Genomic DNA, 6,337 nt, shown 5'->3' on the forward strand with positions numbered 1-6,337 from the left:
TGAGCAAATGCTTTAGAAATTATTATTAACATTCATTATAAAGCATTAAAGTCTTATACCGAAGTCTTGTACACTCACTGAGCACCTTTAGATAGATCTGTACACCAGATTTCAGATTTCCAATGCTTTCTCCCCAGGATGAGAGGAAGTGTTTGTGGAATTAGGAGATCGAAAGGGCAGCGTGATCCCTAAAGCGGAATGCTAAGAGAAAAGCTTAAACGGGATTAGCGACGGGAGGCTAGCGCTCGTTCTGTTGTGTGTTCGGCAGCGTTTTGTTACTGCGCCGTTATAATGATGAACGATAATGATTACATTAATGCGCGTGAGAGGCTGTGCTCGTGTCAACACGCAGCTGACTGCACAAACAAAACACTGAATGAATGCAGTGCGAAAACCAGCGTCTGCTGGTGTTGTGACAGAACTGAGGGCACAGTGCTTTTTTTGGGTGCGGTTCAGGGGTTGTGCTCAGCCAATGAGCCAGTGAATGCCTGATGCCTGGCTATGCCACGGTTGCACTGTAAGTTTTATTGCCGAATACATTTCCTTGGATACTAACTTGGCTGTCTTGCCTTTCTTTTCTTTATGGAGCGTAAAAAAAAAGTCGAATAAGCAACAGATGTGCCCAGCATCTGGTATCTGGGGGGGGGGGGGGGGTTCTCAGCCAACCTCATTGAAATGAATCCACGGCGATGTTTCTGTTGCACTTTAAATCATTGAGGTGCCTTCTCCAACCCACTCGCCGGCCCATACCCACCAACACACACACACACACACACACACACGCACTCTCTCAAACGGAAGGGGGTCGGGCGGAGGGGTGGAAGTAGGTGCTAATGCAAAGCAGCCATTCCTCCAGCCCCTAGAGAAACTATAGAGCTCTTAAAATGGCTGATGAGCAGAGGAATGTACAGGCTGTCAAATAGATCTAACACACACACACACACGCACGCACACACGCACACACACACACACGCACACAGGCGGGCTAACGCCGGGGCTAGGTGCTGGTTAATTAGTGATGGAGAGGCGGATAGGCAGACAGCACAGTGAGATGGTGTTCACAGGCCGGGAGCAGACGGTGGGGAGAGGAGAGATGAGAGAGATGACTGATATCAGGAACAGAGGAAACTGATACATATTCAGCATCATTTATTGTGATTATTCTATGTGGTTGGGAGGGAGGGCATGATGACTGCAAGCCCCAATATTGTATAAATACAAGCTGTATACTTGTGCGGGTCCTGTTCGTTATGAATTCAGTGAACACGTTTTTTAAATATTTTATTCATTTCTTTTATTTAAGATTTCTTTGTGTTTTTTGTGATCTTTTACTTGTCCCGTTTGTGTCTGTGTCATGTGATGGCATTTCTGGCATGAATATGTCATCTTTTCGAACAACTGTCTGTAAAGAAATTTCTCTTGACGGGGCAAATAAAGTTTGACTAACTGATTTTGACTGAGGTCAAACAGACTCTGCTTCTGCTGTCATTTTTAGGAAAGTGTGTTTTTTGTAGTGTAAAAAAAATAATCCACTCTGAGTTTGGAAGGACCACTGTGATCAGGCACTATAAATAACAAACAGCGTGGAGAAAATTCATAATACATCAGTATGGTGCTTCCTTGGAAAAAGGCAAGCTCTCTTTCTTATGAGTGAGACAAAATGCTAAATATATTTCTTATGGGTGGACAAAATGCACAAATACATGTGATTAGTTTAAAGTGATCAGCCCCGTTCTAGTCATTGTAAATCTTGAATACCATTGGTTCCCAACCCTGTTAGTGGAGATCTACCGTCCTGTAGGTTTTGAGTGCCACCAGTTGTTGAAACTTGTCATCATCCATCCAGGAAACTAGCTAGTTCATTAAACTGAAACAAGCCGCAACAATCTGTGATCGTCGAAGAGAAACTAACCGGGCTAACTCAGTTAGCCATGTAGCTTACATGGAATGGCTAGGTAGCCAATGCCTGCTTCATACAAAGCTGTGATGTGATTGGACTCGCTAGGAAAGGTCAGCTTCAAACAAGGTCAAAGTTTAAATTATTTTAACCCTGATGGCGCTCAACTTGTCTTTATTTTGAGCTGCAACTTCAACACTCCCTCCATAGAAATTTTATGTCTTGACGCCGTGTCAAGACATTAAATCATGTGAAAGCAACTTAACAGAGCACACCCCATTTGACAGTTAAAGATATTCTTGAGCTGCTAATTAGTAGAATCAAGTGTTTCACAATAGGTCCTGCCCTAGCTGTTGAATGAGGTGTGCTTTGTTAGGGTTGGAGTGAAAACCTACATGATGGTAGATTTCCAGGAAAAGGGTTTGTAGCCACTGGTGAACACAGTCTTCAACAATGAAATGTGTAGAACAGAGCTTCCCAATCCAGTTCCTGGAGATCTACCATCCTGTAAATTTTCACTCCAACCCTAACAATTCTAATTTGAATACACATCAAATTGTAATCTCAATCTTAATATACACATCACTTAGTCTGCCTACATCCATTATTAGAAAGGGTTATTATTTTAATATCCTGATATAACTTCTCCACACTGAGTTATCCTTATTGTGATAACCACTTCTTGCAATACAGAACTCCCAAATTACTGTATTTATCTCAGAGAAAAACAGCTTTGACACACAAAATCATGCAAATTATGATCTTTCTTATCCTGGGGCAAAGTAATGAATATTTTTTATTAAAAAAATATATTGCATGATCTTGAGCTCCAAATATAGTATTTATTTTATGGACTCCATAAGCCATCATACATTAGTTGTGTCAACAACACAGCTTGCAGGTGTTCTATTTGTGTACCCTGCTGAAAGTTCCATCTTAAACCAGCCTTAACTAGTCAAGATGGTTTAAGCTGTGTGCACTTTTACTGTCAGCTTAACCAACTTTGACCAGCTTTGTCCAGCTAGGGACCAGCTTTGACCATCCCCAGACCAGCTAGAAGTGCCAAGATTACATACTAAACCATCTTAAACCAGCCTAGAATCCCTGCTGGTCTTAGCTGGAATTCTCACCAGGGTAGTGCTGGTACGACTGCCAGTTATGGTGTTTATTTTTAATTGAGTTGCTCTATAAAGTGCTACATCTAAAATATAGTGCATATTTTTCTGTTTTCTGCATTACGAGACTTCATGCGCATCTTTAGAAGTTTAAAAGCACAATTTTGACACTTGTTAAGTGTCTGGTCACAGCAATAGGCTACCAAACCAAGCATCTGCAACAAGACCAATCCATTAAAAATAAAAATTCCAGGAAGCATGTTTGAAAGCAATTTATGTCGATGTGTGAAAATCAGTTAGCTGGAAAGCTCAATTGATTTGCAAGCCAGGGTATGTGGTTTTTGTGCGGTGATTACTCATAGTGAAATAATCATAAAGAATAACTGCTTTACTTTTTGAAAGGTAGAATATGTTAGTTTATTGCCAGTGTACTTTTTTCCTTGTATTGCATTTACAATAAAAGTTTTATTGCATAATAAATTCCCATAGATACTTACTTTTCTTTACTTTATCAAGTTTTTTTTCTTCTTCTTTCTTTTTTTAAAACACAACAGATGATGTGTTCAACAACATCCAAGTGAAGGAGCGAGGTGTTTTTCTCACAGGAAACGCAATGCAAACAGTGAAGGGTGCCAAAGGTCCCAGCATGGTTATTTTTAATTAGGGTTGAGGAATCAGAGATACCCAGTGCTAATGACCCCCGCTGAATCACGAGGCCACCGCCCTGCATCATGAGGAATTCACAGTGACATTGATGCCTGAGTGCCGGTAGCAAACGCTGCCTCACTCCCCGTCTTTTTCTGCACGGTGTGCAGTTAAGCATGAAGAACACACAGGGTATGTCTATTAGTGCGTCCTTTAATTGAACCCCGGGTTAATGTAATATTATTTGCCTCATATCTTTATCTAGAGCATCTGGGACAGGCAGCTCAAGGGAGAATTAACTCAATCGCATGCTACTGTCTATATATGCCCTTCATAGGGCTGAACAGAAAAGACATTAAAAATATAGAGCTATATTTTAATTCTCAAAATTTTTGGAAAATATTCTATTTTAATAATGGTGCCATCCAATCAGTCGTATAACACAGTTATTTCAGACCTGGGTCAAATATGTAACTGTTTTGGATTCAATTACTTTCTACACTTTACTGAGCCTGTCTGGTGTGTTGGAACCTACGGAATACTCTCAAAAATTGCAAACCCCACCTTCCGGTTGGCTCGGCTGCACCTCAGCTGCACCTCGAATCCAAAACCATGTCCCATGTGCTTGTGAATAGCTCTCTTCAAAGTCAGTTGAGTTCAAGTCTGAAGACTGTGGGAGCCATTGTAAAACAGGCATTTTGTGGTTGGCTAGCCATTTCTTGGAGGTATGCTTGGGATAGTCTCGAATGAAATTTAATTTCGGTGACAAGTTTTGGTGCTTTGAACTAGGTTTATGCTGGGCAAAATGTATTTGTTAATGACTCTATTATTCATGATGACCTTAACAAGAGTCCTAAAACAGATGCAGAACAATCCTGCAATATCCTCCATTATTTCCATCATAGGCGAAAGGGCTACCTAGAGGTAGAGGTATCCTTTATTTATTTGTTTTTAACCATCCTGTGACTTATGAAGATCATTAGTCCTCGGTCTTATTTGTTCTGAGAGTTTGTTGGTCTTTCCCCAAAGAAGAAGGATGGCATATGTATTTGATATGTGTTACATCACTTTTATACCATTTTTAGCCAAGGGAGGCCACAAAACAATAGATGAGGTATTATATATATATGAAAAATAAAAGTAGTGACATATTAATTGAGATACATTTTTGGTAGATTTTACATGGACTAATTAGGGTAGTAAAAATGTGACATCTTTTTTGTTGAGAAAAAATGTGAAAATGTTTATTTTTTTCCTCAGCTGTTGCATGAATAAACCGATTCCCATGCAAGTGTTCAATATACTATATACTCAATTACACATTGGTTATTTTGTACAGCCTTAAAATTGCTCCATTACATACAATTTACACTGGACTACATTCTTATCTAATTGGAATTAGATATGCCATTGAAAAATCTACATTCCCATCACGTACCATCATGCCAATACATTGGCACAAAACAATTAATTCAGGAGTATAAATATTGGGAGCTTGTCGCGCGCTACACAGCCTCTGTAGCGGTTTTCCAAAATGGAGGAATGAGTCCTCAGTGTGCGAGAGAGAGAGCAAACAAAGTGTCAGGCAGGAGAGCGGGGAGAGCCACTTTGCTGGATAAACACAAGTTTCTGATAATATATCAAATGAGGAGCTCTCCAAGCACAGGCAGTCAACCGCGGAGAAGGAGGCCATTTAGAGGCCGGGATAAACTGCGCTGGCAGACCGGGAGGGTTTAGCACCGTTAACGGCTCTTTTTGGGGGTACTTGAAAAGTAGATTAACTGATATCCGGCTATTGCTGGTATTTCAATTATTCATACGGCTGGCAGTCCTACCACTGCTCCTGCTACTATAAGTATAGCTGCTTATTCGTGTCATAAAATGCTGCTGATATCCTACGTCGACTTTTACTGCTCATTATATGTGCAGCAATTTCTCTCTACTGTACATCATGTACAGTAAGTCAACGAGCATCCTCGGTACAAGGATTCCTGGCATTCCAGGAATTGTCATGCACAATATAGATTATGTTACTGAAAACTGATTCAATCCGTGTGAATAAAATGCATGGTCTACAGGCCTATATTTCATTAAATACCCATTTATAGCTAGTTGTTTATACTTGCGAGGTATTTGTCCTGTTTTTAACTGCTAACGTTTTACACTACCGTCACATTATCTCACAGGCTTTTTAGCAGAGCAGAGGAACAGCAACCTTACATTTCAGGTTAAGTACTTTGCTCCAGGGTTCTTCCTGGGAATCAAACATGCAACCTTTAGATTACACATCCTTTCCACCAACCACTGAACTATTCTGCTGCTCCAAAAAGGATTTCGGATTAAACGGAGTCAAAACCACATTATTAACAAAAAACATTAACGGCAGCTAAACACGAAAAATGCACATACCGCGAAAAATCAACAAACAAATAAATAACCAGACAGTCACTGAGCTGCATCCTATAAGAGGGATGACAAATGTGGAATTGGGATGGTAATTCACGCACTTGGAGCGGGGGACTCGGAGGTGGGAAGCCGCCAGTAGCAGTGTAGCACACACTGCTTCAATGCGAGGCAGAACGCTGCTCAAGTGCAGGCGAACAGCTGTGGGATACACTGCGGCGTCGCACACACAGTCGCTTCAGTTCCGTGTGACGACGTAAGACGCCGAGCGAGTGAA

The 6,337-nt window shown here is 40.9% G+C and overlaps 1 protein-coding gene across 1 annotated transcript in view; it reads left to right on the plus strand.

The window, feature by feature from the left end:
- The first annotated feature begins 6,219 nt into the window (after nucleotides 1–6,219).
- LOC133107871 (contactin-5-like) overlaps nucleotides 6,220–6,337 on the plus strand; it is a 242,674-nt gene continuing 242,556 nt past the window's right edge. Inside the window, 1 exon segment of the mRNA XM_061217139.1 lies at nucleotides 6,220–6,337. This exon segment is cut by the window's right edge and continues 264 nt beyond it. The gene's annotated coding sequence lies outside the window, so the exon portion shown is untranslated.

The sequence above is a fragment of the Conger conger genome, chromosome 13 (genome assembly GCF_963514075.1).
Source record: "Conger conger chromosome 13, fConCon1.1, whole genome shotgun sequence".
Lineage (NCBI taxonomy): Eukaryota > Metazoa > Chordata > Actinopteri > Anguilliformes > Congridae > Conger > Conger conger.